Genomic DNA, 24,138 nt, shown 5'->3' on the forward strand with positions numbered 1-24,138 from the left:
TATTCCCCGATAGCGCTGGAGAGGAAAGGAAAGCTACATGCACGTGGTCGCCAGGGCACATACACACACATGTGCGGTCGCGCACGCACCCAATGCTTTTTGTCAGAGAAGCCAATGTTCTTGGCCTTCGAGGTATTTTGTTAAAGCTAGTGTGACTATAGTGAGAGCTAGCTAGCTCTCAAGTAAAACATTGAGAATAGGAAGCTTTCATCGACTCTTCGAAGAGATGGAACAGTGTAATCCAGTCTTCCCCAAATGGAATATAATTCCCAATTATGCTAAACTGCTGGATAGCTATATGCTTTGATGTCAAGTAGATAGTATTAGTATATTAGGGAATCAGTGATATACGCGACTGCACGTGCAAACCGGAAATAGGGAGTTAACATGGCAACTGCTATATGTTTTCAACGAATCTTCAGAGCTTCTGAAGTAGAGACTGTTAGGTGGAAACATTTGAAAATGGTTGGACCCAACACATCAGTCTTCTCACCTTAAGCCCTAGCTTAGATTACTGGAACATTGACTGTTGTACTATTGTTAACTTTGGCCAACCCAAAGTTTCTTCAAAGCTGGCTGGATCAGTGATGGGTGTGTGTGTGTGTGTGTGTGGGGTAAGAGAACGCAGGCAGCGATGAGAGCATTTCAGTTGATATTCACAAAATGTTAAGTCCACAAAATGTTAAACCAAGTGCTTTGCCAGGTGATGTACAGCTGGTGTTTAGGCTACAATCCGTGTCTTCCACAGCAGCAGACGGGTTGGAAATCTGTAAGTAGTAATGTCGACACAATAGGCTTTATGTCAAGAGAGGGAAACTGGCAGTGTGCGTTAGCTTTGTGTGTGTGTTTGTGTGTGCGTGTGTGCGCGCGCTTTATGTCAAGATAGAGAAACTGGTGGTGTGTTAGCTTTTCAGGTGTCTGTATGGTTTCCATTGTGTGTGTGCGTCTGAAGGAGCACATAGCTACTGACAGAATGATCTATTGAGATGTGTGTGTGATCAACAGGATGCAGTACTACATGTGACCTGATGCCAGGCCTGCATCACACTGTAAATTGCAGCCAGTCACATGGTCAGCCCTCTCTGGTGGTCTCGCATAGTCATGATTCTGACGGAGATGCAGTAGCATCGAAACATCGGTCACTGTCTTTTCCAACCAGCTGTAAGAAAAAATAAACTATGCCCACTGTTACGAAACCATCCTGATACCCTCCCATTTGAAGGACCATCTTAAAGTATTCACATTGGTTCTGTGACGCTGTTATTTATTTTGACCGAATTTTTGCTGATGTATTAATGTAATGTAACGTAATGAATGTAACCCATTCATTGAATTTAAAGTCACCAGACGTGCCAGATCTCTGAGAGAATAAAGTCTCAGTCTCTTTCTTTTTCTCCTTCGCACAATGTACAATCTTATTTGGCGTATAGAAACCCTGACCTCCGCTCGTCAGTCTAAAAGAAAACTGAGCAAAGCACTGGAGAAGTGAGATGGAGGAGAGAAATGCCTCTGGCATTGAGCACCGTCAAATACCCGTAAGAGTCTAAAAACTTCACGAGATGTCTGCTCGTTGTGAGAGCAATCTCTTTGATATCGACGGCTTTTGTGTGTTTTGTCCCTCCGTGCGCAGCGTGTGGTTTATTCCCCTCTTGAGACTAATTATTCGTCGCTGGTTTGCATGCTAAACGAGAGCCGCTGTCAGGAACAAACATGCAAATGCGTTTCACGGGTGTGCTTTTCCGGCCTCCTGCTCTGCGCTCGTTGTCTTGGAAGATGATCAGTGCACCTCACTGGCAGCGGCTGTCTGCCGATGCCACTGCCGCTGGCGGGCTGCTGCCTCGTCCACTCTCTGTCTCTCTGGTAACTGTCTCTGTCTCTCTCTGTGTCTCTCTCTCTCTGTCTCTGTCTCTCTCTCTGTCTCTGTCTCTCTCTCTGTCTCTGTCTCTCTTTCTCTCTTTCCCCTCCACATTTCCTCTCGGTCAGTAACCTTGTATCTCCATAATTCAACTCTTTAGGTTTTTTACCCCCAATAAATGAATGCCCTACTTCGTCTTATAAAAGAGTTACTGAAAAGTAGCAAAAATCACCTAGCTACATCGTGTTGTATACTAAGATACAGTATTAAGCTCCCTGCAAGGTCTCTCTCGCAGCTTTTGCGCGACAAGCATTATACTGTATACGTCTGTGATCTTCACTTTGATATGGTGGCATTAATTAAATTGTCCCAGTTTTGTCTGCTACACACAGATGTTTCCCCGAAAAATTGCTTTGACACGCCACGCAGCACGCAGTAGATATTCAGCCGTCAGGCACAGAGAGCCTAGACGTTACCAGCAGCACACATGGCAAAACACTGCGTGTCGCGTATGCACACCACTTTGTAGATTTAGATTAAGATGTTGGTTCTTTTACTTTGTATATAGTACAAGTATTATATTGATGCCATTTAGTTTAGTCCTTTTACTCAAGTACATTTTGAGGGGCGCTAGCACAAACATTAAATGCCATTGACAATGAATGGAGAATTTACGTCATATTATGTAGACGAGCAAATTGTCTATTATTGCCCTACACCAGGTGTAAATTCCCATTTACAATGAATGGATGATGTACCATCGTACATCATCATGACGTAACATGTCGATTTGCTCAGCAACATATGGGAATGTAATGTTTGTTTTTTGACTGGGGAGTCATATTTTGACAGCAGCAACTGCATGTCATAATTTCACCCCCCTCCCTATCTAATTATTGGACAGTATTAGGATCATTTTGTATTCATCCAAATCATACCCTTTAATACAGGCCTTTAGTATTTTTATATTCTGGTATTGCTATACTATTACTTAATTAAATTATTACTTGATGCTATAGCTCCTCATTCCACTGTTTGCTATTGTTGTCGCAGAGGTCCATTCCATTCTGTATGTAAAGCTGAATATTGCACTTCATTCATCTTCATGAAGGCGTGGTGATTAATTTGGCCTTGAGTGGTTAATTTATGAACCCGTGTGGAGGCCTCATCAGGGTTCGTTACCGTCACAAATTAAACAATGGGAAGAGGCAAAGCCAGTTAGGCAGTCCTTTGGTTCATTTAGACGGTAATTGGGTGAGCATTAGATGGGACAAGGTTGACAGAGAGACTCCTCTAACAAGTCACGGACGACTAGGGAGGAAGACGGCGGGCGGGTACCACTGCTTCTCACCGTGGAAGCAGTGTTCATTTTGTTCACTAAGACTAAGGTTTTTCAGAAGACTAAATAGGACTAAGACTAAATGGTGCGTTTTTCAAAAGACTAAGATTAAATCAAAATATTCTGTAAAAAATGACGGTGTAAGGACCCTATATATGTACTTGGCCGCATGACCTCAATCTGAAAATATTTTGTTCCCGGGGACCGCCACTCCGCCAGAATAGAAGATTTGTGTTATCCAAATTTGCAACAGAACCAGATAATCTCGTGAATAGTAACTTTACTGTCCACGAGATTACGAGATTTGATTAATAAGCATTAATCCAGCATTAACAAAAAATATATATAATTTTCTTTTACTCACATGGTAGAAACACCTATATCCCGATCCGACGCGGCCGCACGCACGCTTAATAATCCTTTTTCTCCTCAAAATGAAACTAACCTTATAAAATGGGACCTTATAAAACCCTAATCTTTGATCCTGATAATAAAATTAATCCATCACGCATTGATACACAGCCTAGAATGAGGATGTGGCTAAACTATGAAGGGCTATCACTTCCGGGTCGGGCGGAAGTGGTCTCTTCCTCTGCGTTTTTCGCACATTACACTGGCCTCACGATCCCGCCTATTGTAACAGGAGAGGAATTTTTCAAGATTTTATTATTTCTTTTTCTTTTTTGTAAATAAATCTCAACACATGTTGATCACCCCCCCCCCCCCCCCCCCCACACACACACACACACACACTCCCGCAGGCCGTTGCATCCAATCAGTGGTCGTCCTGAAGACTACATCCACACAAAGTGGTACAGGTGCACGGAAATGAGTGATTCATGGAGCTGCATCTAGGCTACAGCAGCAGGCAGCAGGTAACACATCAATGGAGAGGAGAAGTATAGGGGGAGTTGTAGAATGTGTAGGGGTGGGGGTTGGCTGTATGGATGGGAAGCAGTGGCGGTGCGTCCATAGGGGGCGCTGGTGCGCCGCACCACCATGCCCACCCCCTGAATAAAACGTGAATAAGAATGACTGAGAAACGAAATCTACAGCCTGTAATTTATTTAAAATTAGCAATCCAGAAACGTTAATATTATATAATATAAGTAGCCACTAACCAAAGGCAGTGTTTAAAAGTTGTAATATGCTGCCACGTTAGTATTATGCCTCCATGAAATGTCAAATGTTATTTACGTTGTATAACGTTTCTGATTGGTTCGTGTGTGTCACGTGTTGGTGCGCGAGCGGCGATCATCTGGAGCTCTATTCTCAGCACTGAAGAGTAATGCATTGCGGTACACAGGTCTTCAATACAAACTATAGGAAGCCACTGGGTCGCGAAATATGTGCGATCCATGACGTTATTCACAGCACAAAACACTTGGGGGCAGCATACACATCACAGCACAGTTTGACATAGGGTTTAACACACGGCCACAACAACATACGCTAGAAAAACGAGGGATGAGACAGATGAATGGAGCCAGGTAAAGTCAATATAATAATAGTTTAATTCACTTGCATAATGGAAAAATAAGAGGAAAAATAAAACTCTGTGAAATCACTGCAGAAAACACCATTTGAGAGAAGGACACTGCAAGAAAGAGAGCTGGGTCCAGACAAACCTGATGTAATCATCACAAATGTATGTACAAAAAGTAAAAATTAAGCCATAAGGTGGCAGAGTCATGGCTTTGAGGGTTATTTTATAAGGACGTTTTGTTTATGTTTGTGTTAACTAGCCCTTACCCGTTGTGAGATATTTGCCCCCCTCTTGTGGCCGTGGGGGGGTACTGCGCCCGGAGCGTTTTTAATTCAGTAAGAAATCTTGCATCCTTTGGTATTCTTCTCCTGATAAACTACACGGTTTGCACACATCTCACCATGCACAACGGCGACAGGTAGCCTGTCCACACATGGACCGCTACTTTGCATTCATATTCATGTCATATTGACAGTACAATACCCATTTTTGCATTTTTTAATCCACTAATAAATTCATTATAAATCATTAATGTGTCAAATTGGAAAAAGGGCTCCATTAAGACCTCCATATAATTATGGTCCATGCCTGTGTGAAAAGTGGGAGTGATTGGGCCAGCCAATGTTGAGATAAAGCGCTGTCAGGGACATTCAGACAGACAGACAGACAGACATTCGCTGAATTTTAGTATGATGATGATGATGATGATGATGATGATGATGATGATGATGATGATGATGATGATGATGTTAAAGCCACTGTAGCAAGGTCATGTGGCTTTGAGCCATTGCACTTTTTTATGGCACTGGTCCTTCTGTCTCAGGTTTGTTTCTTTAACCCTATATGAACCTTTTGTTACATTTTGATGTATTTAATAAACCTTAGACAGGCTCCCTTAGTAGATATATTTAATAAACTTTAGACAGGCTCCCTCAGTAGATATTTAATCTATGATACCTAGTGCATGTTTTCTTGATTTTGTTATAGCGCCCTCCCTAGGACAAATGTCACCGGCCGCCACTGATGGGAAGCAGTAGGTGAGAGATGAGAGAGAGAGAGAGATATGGGCGGAGGATGCGCACAGGAGGTGGAGAGCGATCATCTAACTGTTTATTGGAGGCTGCAGAGGCGATCATTAAATCACAAAGCAAGAAACAAGAAAATCCCACCCGCGTTTACATTGTCTCTCTCGGTCAGGAGCCCGCTCCCTCACATGTTCAAAGACAACACACTCGCACAGGAGGCTGCAACTATAAGCATCTAATGCTGGATATTAGGTGAAATGTGCCTTTCATCACACCGCTCGCACTTTGTTTTTCTTCTCTCTGACGTGCGTGGGAGGTGTGTGTAAATGGGTGGATGGTAGCTACTGTAGGTAGGATATACATTCATATTCCATACATACATTTGACACTTCATACGATGCTGACCAAGTGCGCAGAATGCATTTCATAAGTGGGGGTGTCCGATTTGGTGCAGCTAAATTGTACACGTGCTTTTAGCTTGTGGGTGTGAATTTCGCAGAGCTTTCACGGTTTTCAAGGCAAAGCACAGCCAACACCGCAAAACCCTGCAGCCACTGCAAAGTCAGACATCCTTACCTGATCCCGAAGTGAGTTCTCTAGCAAAACTCCTGACTGTGGCTTGAGGGCACAAGCAGAAGCAAAGCTCCCAAAAATATATATTTGGTACTTTGGTCGTGACATCCTCATCCGATACAGGCTCCAGTACAGCTCGAGGCTCGAGCTGCCACTGTTAACATTATTTAAGACATTATTTAGGAAGAATAATGTCAAGAATAGCAGAAGTAACTTTTTCTTCCTCTCAAAGATGGAGGGGACGTGAAATGAGTATGTCCGGAACCCCACACACACACACACACACACACACACACACACACACCTACAGTCTTCAGCTAGGTACTGTATAGAGCTGACCTGGTATACTCTCGTACAGGAGATTACGCTCCGTCTCCTGAAGACATCCCATATAATTAAAACAAGCAATGAGGATCATTTCACGGCAGGTAGTAATAATTCGTTATCAGAAATGTCACACCGTGAATCTACCATGAAATATGATTTCATTACGCCGTCGTACAATAAAGACTACTCGCCATAAAGTTCATAAAATACCGACCTGGAAACCACTGAGCCGATGGGGCTTTAATCAGAATAGTAAAATGTAATAGGATTTGCTGCTTTTCCCCCACGTCACATAGACCTGCTAATACATTTACACTATCTTCGGCAAGTGCAGTTATACACGTTTGTGATTCGCGTCATAAATCGGAGCTCTCTCTCTCTCTCTCTCTTGCAGTCATCTCGTCGTCGTCGTCGCCCCCCCTTTTTTCGATCGAGGCAAGAGTTATGGCCCCGTCTGCTATTTGACTTTCCCTCCCTGTAATTTAATCAAGGAGCGGCCTGAGTTTTGCACCGCGATCATTTTCACCCAAAAGTCTGAAAGTCAAAGACAAAGAGGGGCCAGAGCAGAGCAGTGCAGTACGTGGCGTGGGTGTGAGCTGTGTGTGTGTGTGTGGTGTGGGGTGGGTGTGAGCGTGTGTGTGTGTGTGTGTGTGTGTGTGTGTGTGTGTGTGTGTGTGTGTGGTGTGGGTGAGAGCTGTGTGTGTGTGTGTGTGTGTGCCGAGCGTGTCCACACACACAGCTGAAGGACTTAGGGAGGACGCGTGTGCCCCCTGGGGGGTGGAGATGAACTGATGGTGGCACTCCGTCCGAACAGCACTTTGCTACAACTGGCAGAGGCTACAGACAGTGTGAGCATGATTGGACATCAATACTGGGGCTTGCACATGCACATGCACATGCACACGCACACACACACACACACACACACACACACACACACACTGTGTGTGTGCGCACACATGTGTCATAGAAGTCTTTAGGTAGGACTTTTGTTTTCTAAATCATGACAATTTTTGGAAAGATTTGAGGCACATTTTAACGATTTTTCACAGACCTACAAGTTCGAGTGGCGCGCTATGAGCTTGTAGATCTGCTATTTTTCAATAGCTAAATTATAACATAATGTATGTAACCACCAAAAGGGGTTCCCGCTCAAAATGGGTTAACTTAACAATAGCACTAATAGACTTGAGGCTTGCATGTAGCCCTTCTTTCCACAGAATATGAACAAAATACTTCTCTCCCGTTCAGCTCTTCAATTGGCTTCCTCTGGTAGCATAACTGTATAAACGTGAATTAATATTTGGGTAGTAGTACATTAATTGCTTGCAATCCTGCGAATTATACACATATAGATAGTCTCTCCTCCACATTGAGCCACTTAGTATTGTGAGCACGGAGCCGACGATGTGTTCTGAGATGAGAGTTTTAAGTATCGGTCTAGCTCATTTATTTTGTGAGCTCTAATTTCTTTTTGAGTATGCTAGTGTACCGGAATGCGCAGGCACAGACAAAGTGACATTGAACAAGGGCCCCTGCCAATATCTTGGGAGCACTTCACTCTATTAAGGTGGATTTTCTAGCCAGAGATTCTTCTTCTTTTTTTTCTTTGATTTACCTTTGATGTAACTTTCACTCAGTGTAAGTAAGTTACTTCACCTCAGAGGTGCACTGTGGTTCATGTTTCATTTTAAGGAACCCCATAACTCTGAGAGTGTACAAACAGAACCAAATCCCTTCAAAGAACCCTGTTGACCCCACTTTGAGAACCACTACTGGCTTAGCGTTAGATCAGATCCAAAGAGTTTCAACCCTGTTCAGCCTGGCAGTCCAAATCTGATTCACTATCCCCATTGGAGTGGGCTTGGTTTTATGCAGTCTACTCTGAACAAGTTAAAGTGGTATTGTTTGGCTAAAAAAAGGAGACTAATGTTAATGAAGTGTCTTTGTATTTGTGGTAAGAGGTGCACATCGTTCATTCATGCACGCACACAGCTGCTTGTGATGTCACTTGAGATATCATCGTTTTACAGTGTACAGCTAAAAGCTACTTGTGTACCTCGAGAGTGACAGTAAAAAATAGGTGCCGTGACAGTTTGTATAATACCCACAATGTGACTGCTTTTTCTAGTTTGATTATATTCTATTTATTTACATTATTAATACCATGTGATATATTAATCATCGAAAACAAAGGAATTGGATGACGTGTGCAGTGTAAAACCCTGCTGTAATTTAACAATTTTATTACCCATCCCCTACTAAGCGGGGCTGTTCTTTCTATTTACATGAGTTGTCATATTCTACTAGAGCCTGGAAACCCACTCAAGATTCAAGATTCAAGACTTTATTGCCATGTCAACAGAGTTGATTGGAATTTGTTTCAGTGCACTAAAAACATACATACGATACATACACATATTCACATCACATAATCAGACAGAACACGATACAAAAGTACAGACATCATATGAGGGGGACCAATAAATAATTAGAATGCAAAACGTTACAATTCATGTTGAATAAATAAATAGCAAATTCATCACAGTTCATCGTTTTACAAAGCAGCGTCACGCTGTAAAGTGCGAGTGAAAAGAGGGTCAGCATTCAAGAGGCGAACAGCCTCGGGATAAGTGCTGTTCTTGAAGCGGGAGGTATTGCACTTTAGAGACCGGAGTCTCTTACCTGAGGGCAGGGGTGCGAAAAGAGAGCAGGCAGGGTGGGAGCGATCACCTTCTGCATTCTGCGTTTAGTGCGTATGGTGTAGATAGAGGAGACGGATGGGAGGTCGAGGCCAATGATTTTTGTGCGTACCACCCTTTCCAGCCGTTTCTTCTCTAAGTCGGTGGTGTTTCCATACCACACTGACTGAGAAGACGAGGACACTCTCCACAGTGGCTCTGTAGAAGTGAACCAACGCCTCCCCAGTCACACCGAACTTCTTTAAGAGGCGTAGGAAGTGAAGCCTCTGGTGGGCTTTACTCAAGATGTTACTAGTGTTAACTTTCTGGCAGCCAGCTCGTAGCATGGCTCATTAGTCAATAGACTTTCAATCCATACCTCCCGGGTTAGAGTCCTACTTATGTCACTATTTTTGTGCCAACTGCAAACAACTTTGTTTTGCCGATAAAGTAAAGTGTTAGACCGTGGCCGGTTAAGACTGAGGTTAGCGTTAGGGTTAGGGGCATAGGGTTAGGGGTATAGGGTTAGTAATGTCCGACACATGTTCACCCGTGGCTTCGTGCAGTGCCACTGAAAGTAACAACTGGGTTTGGCTGCTAGGATGCAAGCTAGGGCCAACCCTTACTATGTATGTCAGAAGCCGTTGAGGGCTGATTTCACCCCCCGTGCCCAAGCTTCTCTCCCCTGAACACGGCCAGTAGTGGTTGTATAGACACCACGTCTCTGTGGTGGTACTGTACTTCACCGCTGCACCTCCTGAGGAGCACCCCATGGTGCATATTTCTGACACATCTCTGTATTAAGTGTAGTACGTGTAGTGTAATCTGATTATTGTCTAGTGGCATATACTTTACTCAAACTTTACGGAATGTGTTTGTAATGTGAATGTAATTTACATGTGTGGTTGGCTGCTCCTTAAATCGTGTTGTACTCCTCCACTGGCTCCTCACGTTCAGGTTGAACTTAATTGTCATATTATTATAACACAACCTGTGCTCTGGTTCTCTGCCTTAACACAAAGGAAGGACCCCCATCAAAAAAGGAGATGAAGCTAAAAGGAAGAAAAATAAAATAAATAGGCCTACTGCAGAGTATATAGACTACTGTGTGTATATATATACACAATGTACCCATACAGTAGGCTGTATGTATACATTACACGATATGAAACTATGCAACAATGTGGGTGAGAAACTGGTAGTGTGCGATTTGACGCTGCCGTCACGTACCGTGACATGTATTTTTATGAAAGGAGTGCGAACAGAACTTAAAACAAGTAGGAGTAGTGTGTGTCCTTAATGATGTTTTGGGCTGTCCTTTTGCAGCTCTACAGCATGGAGTCGTGTTACAGTAGTAGTAGCTCCGAGTCAGTGATTTCAGCTGCTGTCTTTACTGTTCTTTGTAGTAGTCGAGCTGCAGTCCTGAGTGTAACAGATCTCTACATGAGCAGTCAAGGGTGCCAGACCCCCCGCTGTGACGCAGCCTGTCGGAAACACTCTCGATGCTATACAGCGATACGAAGTTCAAAGGAGCTTTTACTCATAACAAAACTCTAGAGACACTTCTTCAGAAATATGTCTGCTGTGAGTTTTTGAGGAGGCCTTTTCTGTACACCCTGAACAGTAAATAGCAGGGTTATTTTAGTTGACTTAAACTAAACTGCAAACTAAAAGCTAGCTGTGGAGGTGGAAAAGAATAGAAACAAAGCATTTTTGTTTAATATACCGGTATAAAAACTAGACATTACAGAAAGTATATTGTGTACTTATACTGACAACATTAACACACAAGAAGATACAGAATTGAGTCAACACAACGAAGTATGAGGAGGCATAATGGGATGTTAACATGACTGTGATGTGTTATTTGGGATCCCACCGCAGCTCCAGGAAAACCCTGCTGTGATTGGCTGGTAGTTTCTGTGATTAACAGTTATCATTCTTGCAACTATGCCTAAACTTAACCCAAACCTATAACCTCAATAAAACCATGCCTAAACCTAACCTTAACCCTAAACCTAACCTCAGTAAAACTATGCCTGCCCGACATCCAATCAGACACATGGTAAGGCGGGTCCTGGATCCTGCAATGGCGGTGGGATCCTGGAGTGTTGGTGGGATTCCAAATTGTGGGACTGTGAGTCCATTGCCTTCACAAAGTGGTATAATACTAAGTGTATTTAAATTAAGACATACAAACTGAAACTGAAACATCATAACTCACTTTGGAAACTATATACAGAACAATGACAACACTTAAAAAAGGGAAAAATAGGAAGGAAGAAAAACAAAAACAAGAGGAAAAATCTCAGACTTTAATAACTGTGGAGCACAGTGGACCACAGCACCCATGAAGTCTACTATTTATGCTTATGTCTCAATCTTTACTGCCGCCCCCATCAGCAACTGAAGGCTTTACGAGCTGAAAGCAAAAGATACAGACTTAAAGTCAAATCATTTGCTGCTCTCTCTCTCTCTCTCTCTCTCTCTCTCTCTCTCTCCAACCACTCCCACTCCTACTATATGAACATGCACGCGCACACACACACACACACACACACACACACACACACACACGCACACTCGTGCCTGCATGGCTGGGGTTTGACAATAAGTTATTGAGATGGGCTTGGGGACCAGCGAGGTCCTCTGCAGCACTTTGTCACACGCTGCAGAGAGGACAAGGCATATTTGCATACCTCCAGGGAAGAGGAGGATATTAATAAGATGCTGTCACGTTCGCTCTATAAGACTTAGTAAACACCCACTCAGTCTAACATACCTGGCTATACAGATCTGGTGTCACTGACACAATTCTTTAATTTATTCAATGTATTCTTTGTGCTTTTTGTACAGCGTGCCGTGCCACTGCAGTTGGCTCGCCATCTGCGTTTATTTATTTTTTCTTCACATTTTGTTGTTTTGTAATATTAACATACTGGAAGTCAATGGGACTCTGACTGAGCTGAAATCTTACCAGAGAGTGAGTCGTCATAGTTAGTTTATATAGACCACCGTTTCTCAACCTGTGGGCCAGGGCCCACTGTGTGTGCGTTTTCCTTAAAGATGCAATGCTGTGGGAGGGGATGACATTGTGATGTCACTATATCACTGCCATTTAGATTGGGCCTTTTGACTCAAAGGCTTTCAGCTTTCAGGAAGAAACCAAAAATACACAGGGAAGACATATTTCAATATTCTAACCACACCTGGGCGTCTATTAGACTATTTAGAGTAATGTTAACTCCATGGACACATACAAAACAGAAAATACTAAATCACAGCACTCCACATCTTTAAAAAAGGCTTTTCATTGTAATTAATAGGAATTTAAGTATATTAATATCATCTATACTATTAAGTATAGTAATATCATCATCTGAATAGGCACACAGCTGAACACTTCTGTCATTCAGGGTTTCTCTAGAACAGTCCTGTCAGCCACTGCCAGTTTTTACTAGTCTTGTGTTGCCACTAGCCAGACATCTATTTCACAATCTCTGAATGTCTATAGAGTCTGGAACTACACCTCCTGAAATCCAAGTAAGGAAGCTGCCATTTCCGTTCATGAATTGAAAATATATTTTAAAATGCTCCCTCAATGTCGTTGTACAGTACAATGGCAATAAAGACTTTCAGATTGATGGTGTTATGTTGCGATACGTTACGTTACATTTACACTACGTTGAGCTGCATTGTGTTGCGCTGCTGCATTGCCTTACATTTGAATGCTTCTCATTCGGTTTGCTACGGATATGGCATCTCAAGTCACCTTCCTGTGTTACTGTCTGGACATTTTATGTCGTTTCAGGGGCAACATGGCAGCTGTCATGTTAGGCTTGATAGATTTGTGACACGTTGCGAAGGTTCCAGTCAAGGTTTTGCCATCAAGTGCATGTGAAAATGGAGAGATAGAGAGGATTTGTACATACAGTATAAACCACCTGGTACAATTAGGGAAAGACAAACATGAGTGCTACACATAACCGGTTGCAACTCCTGATGTCATTAGAGGCATACACAGGTGTAGAGCTGGGCAGATTGCTGTTAGAGTATATTGATATTGTGCAATGAGACTAGATGCCTGGTATATTCGTTGTAAAGTTGTTTTACTGTATATGCCGTATATGTCAAGTGTATTTAAGCCATTTTCTTGTTCTAAAGACATGACTGTTCTAGGGTCATGGATTTGTTAATAGCCTATTTTGCATTAAAAAAAGGACCATAAGTTGCAAACCTTGCTATAACAATAATCATCCTGCTAGACTAGAGTACAGTACACAGTATAATCCCTCAGTGTAAATGTAGCTGTCTCACTCTCAGAGTTAAATTAACATTTTACAGTAGATGTGTCACATACTGTAGTGTATCTCAGCTTGGAAGTAAAAGAGTATTTTGACACAAGGATAAAGAACCTCACTTGGGGGCAGCGGTGGCCCAATGGTTTGCGGAGCGGTCTTGATATCGGAAGGTCGCTAGTTCGTATCCCCGGACCGGCACGTTAAAATTACCACCGCTGAAGTGCCCTTGGACAAGGCATTGAACCCCTACCATGAAATGTTCTATGAGCAGGGCCTGGCTGTAAACAAGTTCTTGAGCTTAGTCCAGTTACCCTGGGTAAACATAGTACCTTTCCTTTTTTCCTTTACCCTGGGATCACAGGGCCCGGGGGAGGGGTGGGGGGCTGTGAGCTCAAAGAACCTCACCCTGGGATCGTAGGGCCGGGGGGGCTGAGTGAAAGTATTCCAGTGTTTAGCCTCTGTGTATAAGACCGTGAGCCAGCCCTGCCGGGCTCCAGCGGGCTGAAAATGAGTCCAACGGGCCACAGAACTGAATGTAAAGAAGGTTTTGATATCATATTTGTATTGCTCACATCCTCTCCCCTAAATATGACAAGCAATTATACCGTCGTCCATGATTTTTGGCAGCCAGAAGGAGAGAGGAGGGGCCCCTGCCAGGCGTCTTGCTCTCTTCTGAGGAGTTTGCTGCATGCTCTTCCTGTTCAATAGGCAATTTGTGTGCCTCCAAAGCCTCTTTATCCACATCCGCCGCTTTTGTGGCGGCGACAAGGCACTGCATAAAAGTGTGCCGCTCTGACAGACACTGTGATCTGAACAAAACGACGCCGCGCGCATATTATCTCGCGAATTTGTCTCCCAAAAATAGCCCCGCACCGACTTCAGAGTCTGATGATCACTGTCACGGAACGCACCAGAGTTATATTTTTAGCACTTGATAGCAATGATGCCTTTCAGCCCCGCTGAGATACATGGAGCTTTTAATGAGAGCCCTGTCAATGATGTGGAATATAAAACAAACAAGAAATTACACCCCCCCCCCCACCCCCGCAGATTGTCGGGCGCGGGTTAACTTGATTGTTGCCTTGCCTGGAAATATGTGCCACTTTCTTTTGTAATAATGAAATCGTTGAATAATTTATTTATTCAAGCTATACTGTAAATGGAAAAGGAATGGGGTTCATCTGCTAGTCGCCATTAATGTCGGGCAGAACAGCAGGTGTAGCTGCAATAATAGCAATTATAAGGCTGTGCTTCGGTCCTGTGAGACCCGGTGGAGTAGGTGTGCCCAGAGGGGTACTTCATGCATGAACAATCTCCTAACTATGTACGTTTACTTAAGTACTGTACAATTTAGAGCCATTTGTGCTTTACTTGAGTATTTCCAATTCTCAATACTTTTACTTCTACTTCACTACATCTTATAGGCAAATATTGTACATTTACTCCACTACATTTATTTGGGAACTTTGTAGATTTTGATTATCATTACAAAACATTTAACATCCACTGCAGGCACATCTCGGCCATTTGAAAATAGCCGATAGATCAGCTATTTTCAAAAGATTTTTTTATATATTTGAAACCTTGAAATGAGACATTCTAAAAGAGTCCTTTCTACTGTTGGGTACTTTAAGTACATTTTCATGTCAATTTTAATCAACTTTAATCAACATTTTTAATTCTGGACTTTTACTTGAAACAGAGTATTTCTACAATGCTGTATTGATACTTTTACTCAGATAAAACATTAGAGTAGTCACGGAACGGGATATAGACCATGGGTCAAACTATAACCTGTAGCATGTTGTCAACGAACGTCAGAGGGCTAATTATCACCTCACATTTTTACAGTTTGTAATAGCTCTTACAGTATTAGTTTATACTGCAATCATGTCTGCCTGTGATTGTGTAGACTGTAGGGAGTCTAGGGACTTTGCTTCCAGCCTGACATCAGGCAAAAAAACACAAAAAGGAAGATCCACATTCCCCCCTGTTCATGGGAATGAGGTCGCCTTTCAGCATGGCTTTGAATTGGACATAGTACGGTAGTACCCGGTACGCAGTAAAATGCCTTAATTGAGTGGTGAATAGTAAAGAATTTCATTTACTTGAGTACTGTACTTTTTTGAGCATCTGGGCATTTGTATTTCTTTTTTTTATTCTAATGACTTTAGACAAATATTGTATTTTTGACTGAAACAATTAAAAAAAAATAACCACTTAAGAAAAAAATATTGTGAAAACATAAAGCTCACAATGAAGCGACAAAGCTGACAACACGTTGCGATGCAACGCGGCGTGAGCTTTAAGTGGTCAGATGGGTGGGCCGCGACCGCTTTGGGGATTATTTAACCCATTCTGACCTGAGATCAGATTCATACGAGGTTTCCACGGGACACACACTGGTCTGATTAACCCATTCTGACCTGAGATCAGATTCTAAAAATGTCAGTCGTTCTTCGAATTTTTCAAAAATAGCAGACCTACAAGCTCGTATCGCGCCACTCGGTGGCGCGATATGAGCTTGTAGATCTGCTATTTTTCAATAGCTAAAGCATAACATGATGCCAACAACAAAATGGGTGCCCGGTCAGAATGGGTTAACGTATAGGCCCTCATTCTACGATGAGACGGTATTGAAATATGTTCAAATTCCCACTGGCCCTCCTTGACTCTCTCTCTCTCTCTCTCTCTCTTCTATAATGTTCTCTTCTCACTGTCTATTCTTGAGTTCCCTTGGATCACATCTAGCAATATGTCGTTTAATTTCATCTGGCGTTCAGCGTTGAGATGAACTCTAAGCATCGGGAGGCGTTATCACTTCTCTTTCGGAGTGTTCATTTGCACTTAAAACAAATGGGTTGGATGATGCTCAACTCCCCCGCCTCGACTGCACAACTTCACTGTCACATCACACATTTACAGCTGCAAACGAATGGGGGATTTATTTATTTTTATTTTTATTACAAGCTTCCAACGTTTTACAGTAAGAAACAAAGTCCAATACCCAGAAGACACAATGTACCGGTCACAACACCAGAATTCATTTCGCTCCTATGCCACTAAAATGTGGAATGTCCTACCAACAGCCGTTAAGAAATGTGAATCCCTAGACTCCTTCAAAACTGCTCTCAATTACGAGCAGCTGCAATTTGAAACTGGCCCCTGTAAAAAAGTTAAGTCCCCCTCCTCCTTTTTGCATAATCGTACATCTTTAAACGTTCTGATGAATTGAACATGGTCTTAGTGCTTGTCCTGGTGTTATCCTCAGTAGCAGTTTTTGTATTGACCTACTGTCGTTGAAGTGTACCCATTCTACAAACTGTTAATACAAATTTACATCAATTTCAATCAAACCGTACATGAGGTCCATAGTCAAAATAGAAACGAGGCTAGTATTAATCTTGTGCAAGTAGAGACAACACATGTACCTCAAATTTGTAGGCCTACTTAAGTGTGCTTGTTAGTGTGCACTGTGCAGAACTTGTCAGGCAACGAGGTGCATGACGAAGGGAGCTGGGTTATTTCAGCAGAGATCTCTTCTCACGTGTTACCGATAACCGACCAGAGCAGAGAAACATTTGCCTGAAACCTGAACCCGCTATTTTTGTAATCTTGTTATCCGTAGCAGGGACAATATGTCATTTCCGCCTTAAGATCTGTATAAGATGTCATTTTTTTGGGTATTCTTTTGGATTGGATGAGGTGCATTTGTGCCACTTATCAACACAGAGTGATGCACTGTAGAGTCATGCGTTCCGTGTTGTTGTTGTTGTTGTCGTTTCTCTGTGAATATCGGCTGTTTGGTGTTGTTGTTTTTTCTCAGTGAGAGAGAGAGACAAGTAGAGCAGACAGCGATGTGTCTTAGGCCATTGACAGTGTTGTGTTGTTGTTGTATTTTGGTTTTGCTCCACTGTTTATGTTGACATTCATCCCTTGAGGGATGAGTGTTTTTCTGTGGGGGGGAGCAAATTATAGGTATTGCATTTGTCTGCGGATATACAGTCACGTTGTTTTGAAATTGGAGGAAGCTACATACACTACTACTGTACTGTGGCTGTCAGGTGGTCACAATCCCTTGTTAATTAGTTTCCCACACAGACACTGAACTTTCACTTAAACATTTTGAAGAATAGCCAATCTACAAGATCACAACACGCCGGCCCGTTGTGAGCTTGTAGATCATCTAATTTTGCTACTTTGACTCTATAGTATAGTATGACAAAGTAGGGCATTCATTTACGAAGAAACATAAAAAGTTGAAATATGGACGAGGCTCAACGGAAACACTACTATTACATTATGTTGTATAGGGCAACAGTAAAGCAGCACACCATAAATCAACATGAGTCAGACAACACTTTACTTGAGCATGTTTAATGCACACAAAAATACATTACATGATATGAATGTGCATGATAAATCAAAGTGTCAGGGTCAAACCCAAAATGCATTTGTGAGCACTGCAGCATATGCATTATTATCTCCGCCAGGCCGGAACAGTAAGGTGCGTGCGTGCGTGCGTGCATGCGTGCACTTGTGTGTGTGCAAACTGCGCATGCGTGCGAGTCAAAGTAGGGTCCATGGGGTACCCAGCTAAATGATTGATAGTTAGGAACCAAATGGACCCTTACAGGTTTGATGTCAGTCTGCTCCATATATGCACATGACCATACATATCATCACAGCAGTCGGATCGGCGGTTCTGGACAACCACATAATATCCATATATGCCTGCAGTACATATCCGGGCGACTGGCCGTACGGTTTGGTTCTGTGGTTCTGGACAACCGTCTCTATCCGAACAACTTGGCGTCGGGGCACTCCCTCAGGTCATTTAGGCAAACGCACGCACCAAGTTTGAAGTCGGACGGCCGGACAGTTCTCGAGATAGGCTACATAAACTACATATTTCTCACATTTATAGTAGGATCTACAGGGTCTATAGGGCTTGCATAACAAACTGGGGTCCTTGAAAATAATTAAAAAGGTTGAGAATGACTGCGGTAAAGATTCTGATAGTCCACTGCACTCCTTAATAGTACAGTAACTGCGGACTCTCCACATTTCTACCACTTACCACATAGGACCCATGCTGAAATGCATCAGGAAGCTAATGATAAGCAACAGCAACCCATAGCCATACCCCTCAATTACTTTGCATTATAATGTGGCTGCCTGCAGCTAATAACAATCGCTCACGTCTTGATACTCCCCTCTCTCCAGGTCATATTCTGAAGATATGTTATTTCACATTCAAAACACAAATAATAAGGCAATTTGTGCCAAATGTCATGCGTAATAGTTGGTCATGGAAGACTCCCAGGTGTTGTGTGACCATGCAGGCAGCGGATTGGCCCTGCAGGGAGCCGCTGCTTTTCAGCCCCGTGAACGCATCAGCAACCCAGCGGACGGCCGGGACCGGACGGGGGCCCACGGAAATGGAGCGCGCAATGAATTAGGGGTGTCATTGGTTAAGGACATCAGCAGAGAGAGAGAGAGAGGGAGAGGGAGAGAGAGAGCTTGGCATTCTACTTGTGTTGGAAATTGTACACCATTTTTTTTAGTAGTACCATAATGTAATAATACTCTTCCTACAAAATAACAAAGAAGATCTACAGTACAAGCTCACACCGCGGCACGTTTGTGAGCTTTTTGCGAATGCAGTGAGCACTTACTATGAGACCTAGCAGATCATGTCTGTGTGTCTGTCTGTGTGTCTGTCTGTCTGTCCCGCTTTTGTGCCCATATATGGAGCTGAGTGATTACGTCACCATGACTCAGCCATAACCATATAAGGAGTCCCCAAAGCAGCTATACGTCCAAAACCCAAATATGTACGAGCTGCGTTCGCTTCCTGCGTTTGCACGTCTTACTGGTACATCTAAGCTAGCTTTGAATAGCCAAAGTATGAAATGGGGTTTGAGTGCTTTAATGCATATGATTTGTATTCATAATCTAGATCTGCAAAGTAACTAGTAAATAAAGATGTCAAATAACTGTAGTTGTGTAAAAAAAAGAAAGTACAATATTTGCCTCTGAGACGTAGTGGGACTGGAGAGTCGTATAGTAGTACTTATAGGAGTAAATGTGTACTTCCTTTCCACCGCTGCATTCTAAGCAGGATTAGGCCATTTAGACCTGACGTAAAAAAAAAAAAAAAAAATCTAAATCATGACAATTTTCTGAAAGATTTGAGGCACATTTAGCCATTTTTCAATAGCTAAATTATAACACAATGTATCAAAATGGGTTAGACGAGGAGATGTGGTGTGTGTAATCAGATGGAGCTGGCTGTGGGTAATGTAGTTAGCTTGACGTGGCAGAATGAGCCGTCTCTCGCTGAGATGCGTGATAATTCAGCTGTCATTTGCCAGCGACATGATGACAACAATTCTCTCAGACACTCTAAAGAGGTTATTGAACGGAGAAATCAAATGCGACCATGCTTACGGGGGATTTATTTTATTTTATTTTGGCCTATCATATTGGTCTGCTTTTTTTTGGGTCTACTAGCGTTTTTGTGGCTCGACTTTTCAGAATATTGTATATTATTTTTGTCATTATTGTAGTATCATAGGTTTGTTGAAATCAAAATAATTTGCAATCTTATCCCATGTTTTGTTTGTCATTTAATTGTATAGATATCTTTGAAGAAAATGATTTATAAACCAACTGAAAACTATTTGAAACAAACTATAACCCTTGAATGTGTTTTCAAGGATTTCTTACACAACATCAGCCCATTGTAAACTGCATCTCAATTTACATGGTGCCAGGTATGTAGCCCATCACAGAAATGAATACTCAAGTATGTAATACATTTTCTGTGGCACATTTAATAATTCTACCTGATGGTGGTGAAGTGGTGGACATTCCTTTGCTTGCAACAAAGTACACGTAGACGACCTCTATGTTGTTGTTGCCGTGTGTGTGTGTGTGTGTGTGTGTGTTTGTGCGCACGCTGTATGTTATGCTAAGTGTGTGTGTGAGCGCTTCCCTGGGCAATAGCACAGTATGCCGTTACAGTATTGCTACCCAACTAATTGGCTGTTATGCACTCTCGTATGCCTAATTGATGCCAACAATAGAATCCACACGCTCACGACACGTCTCGAATCGATGAGACGAGGCATGCGCTTATATAGATCAGCTATTTCCACACCATCATAATAATGACGTCTATAAATCAGGCGTCCATTTGGGAAGCGGGAGTCCTAGAGACACCTGTCTGATAACCAGAAGGCCACGGCATGGCTGGAGGAACACCTCATTACTCCAGGCCAGGTTATTCAGGGCGGGTTTTCCCCACAACCCTGACCTTAATAGCAATTTACCAGCCTGACCCTGATGACAACATATGCATTCATAATGACCACGGGGGTGGGGTGTGGGCAGTGGATATGGAAAAAATCTCTCCCTCTCTCTCTCTCTCTCTCTCTCTCCTCTCTGTCTGTGTGGAATGCATAATTCCTCTGCACTCTCTCTCTCTCTTTTCCCCACACTCCCAGAATTCTAACCAACTTGTTTGTGTCTGTCTGTTTGTCTGGCGATACAAAGTAAAAAAGAATCTGTAGTGTTAATTGAACTCCGTGTGAGCTGGGCCCAAATGGGCTCTTATGGTCCGTTATGGTTATGCACATACTTGACTCTCCCCATTGTTTCTCACCTCTTTCCTCCTCACGCACACAGCGCACATGCACACGCACACAGACACACACACACACACAGAGACACACACACACACACACACACACACACACACACACCGTTTCACTCTCTCCCCGGTGCGACTCCGTGCACGTATAAATAAATGTATGTATAATTTCCTATTGGATCAGGTCTACAGAGAGGGGGCTGATCTACAGCATAATGCACTGTTTAGACTCGGAGACAATAAAGCAGATTTAGTGTGACATTAAATATTAATATTGCGTCCGTGAATATTTTAACACTGGATTTTAGCTCTGTTGCACTTGTCTCCTCTCCTCTCCGTCTGGGTACTGTAATTCAGGTGTGTGCGTGTGCGCCTGCGTGCGCTGGGATGTATATGTGTGAGTGTATGCAACAGTAACTCGTGTGCACATACACAAATGCATCTGTTTCTGTCTGTGCGTGCGTGCGTGGTACAGTACATGTGTGTGTGGAGAGATGGGGGAGGTGACATGATGAAAAATACATAGGACTCTCTTAAGTCGTCCCCCGAGGTGTGCAAACTGCAAAGCTGTATCAAGTATGATGTTAACGACTGCCACCGTCGAACGAGAGAGAGAGAGAGCGAGGTGGGGGAGGAGGAGGAGGAGGGTGGGGGGGTGTGGTTGGTAGAAAACTGTGGCCACGCACCTACTCTTACATATTTTATTATCTCGTACTTCTGCTGTTCTGCCTTTTTTGTCCTGAATGTGCAAGCGGCCGTTTGATTTGTTCCCAGCGTTAAGACACCGCCCATGGGCCTGGAACGGGGAATGAACGGAAATTAAACTCTCCCATTCTCTCTGGGCACAGCCTGGCAATAAATACAGCAAGGCTGCCTGCAACGTTGGCCCGGGCCTTTGATATTCACTTTGTTATTGCACGCTGTGGAAAACATTAGTGCTGTTGTTCTGAGTCACCCGGTCGGTCGGCGTGTAGACGGATGATGTTGTTCGGTCTGTTCAAATGCTATGGCCATTTCTTAACACAAGAACCATGTTTGGAAGATGAACTACAGACAAAAAGTGAAAGAATGAAGAAACATGCGTGATTAATGATTCTCTAGTACTGTGAACCTTTCTGTTTGAATATCTATCTATCTATCTATCTATCTATCTATCTATCTATCTATCTATCTATCTATCTATCTATCTATCTATCTATCTATCTATCTATCTATCTATCTATCTATCTATCTATCTATCAAGTCTCTGTACGTACTGTATACGTGTGTACATCTGTAATCCTCGTAACTCAAGAACCGTTAGCCACACCGACTTCAAATTTGACACGCGCGTTCCACACCCCGACAGGGAATGCCCGGGTTCTGGACCCGATCACTCCATATATGGAGCTATACATCATTCTGACATCTGCATAGACTCTATATTTGGGCATGCCTGACAAATAACTCAATATATGGGCATAAAAGGGACACAGACATAATAACTGGGTGGGGCATGCATGCATTTCCAACTTTCATCGTTCCAAGTATAGCCAGTGGCACTGTCTGCGTGCGTCACGGTATTTACGCACATGAACTGGCTACTGGAGTTTACGCATCTGGCTCGAAAAACCCTGTTGTACTAGCTGGCTATTTGTCTTTTTTGTAATGGATAGAAACGGCACATTTGTTCCTTAACGGTTAATTAGCCGGCAAGGCCTGACGGTAACCGGTTAATATGATGTCTCCATTTGGCCATCCCTAATCTTAACCACAAAGTGATCTATCTATTTACGAAGGAATACGGTAATGACTGACTGCATGGTGACCGAGGCCTACCCTCTCAAAACAGTGTGACAGAGAGTTAAATGACTCAATAATGAACCCCCTCTCTCTCCCACCCTCCCTCCCTCTCCCCCCCCCCCCCCTCTCTCCTCTCTCTCTCTCTCTCATCTCTCCCTGCCCGGAGAGAAGTCATTTTGGCATCTACAGTATTAAATAAGAGCGACGCAATGCATTTGAGGCACTTTATTAGCATGAGTCCGAATTGACGCACGCACGCACACACACGCACACGCACACGCACACACGCACACACACACACACACACACACACACACACACACACACACACAAATAGACTGGATGAAGAGATGAGGCTAATCATGGCCTGCTGGGCTCCCCATCTTTCACCCGCCCCCCATTCATTTGCCACATTAGGCAAAATGCTGGAAAGTAATTATATTCATCAATCATTAGTATCATATCTCAGTGGTATTTGGTCAGGCGGATGGAGAAATGTGACGTCGTATTATATTGCATGTCAGCGGACACATTGCACATAACTCACACAGCGTAATCTTTCAATAAAGTTATAAATCGTTTGAAAATTTGCCTAGAGGAAGAAAGACGAAGCTGTGAAAGAGGTAATAGTAAATTGCATTTAAGACAAATGGGAAATTATTTTTGTCTTGCTGTTTTATGTCAAGGACCCCCAAATTGATACGTATTTGGCCATGGACCCTCATCAGAATAGACTTGGTGCCATGGAACCCCATACGAGAAGATTTGTGTGTAAACTAAAAAAAACTTGTGAACTTGTAGATCAGCTAGTTTCAAACAGGAACCCACTTTGAGAAGCACCGGGTTAATGAGATAAAAGGTTACCATCAGATCTGGGCTGCTGATGTTGAACACTTTGTATTCAAAGAGTCTCTAATCACAGTGAAAGTGTTACCTTGTGTTCGTTGGTTAATTATTAAAAGAGCTAATGTCTCCGTTGTGGTTCTCCAGTCCATTCTGTGGAATACCAATGAAGAAACACATTAAGCCTTTATGCTTATAGGCTAAAACAAAGAGCTAAAACAGAGATTTTTATTTTATTTTAATTATTATCTTTTATTTGCTTTTTTTTA

The 24,138-nt window shown here is 42.8% G+C and overlaps 1 protein-coding gene across 1 annotated transcript in view; it reads left to right on the plus strand.

The window, feature by feature from the left end:
* The window catches only part of fstl4 (follistatin-like 4), a gene marked incomplete at its 3' end in the record, with an annotated part of 280,325 nt that overhangs the window by 22,909 nt on the left and 233,278 nt on the right, over positions 1-24,138 (plus strand). The window lies entirely within an intron of this gene.

This window comes from Protomyctophum bolini (assembly GCF_963924005.1).
Source record: "Protomyctophum bolini genome assembly, chromosome: 13".
In the NCBI taxonomy this organism is placed as follows: Eukaryota; Metazoa; Chordata; class Actinopteri; order Myctophiformes; family Myctophidae; genus Protomyctophum; species Protomyctophum bolini.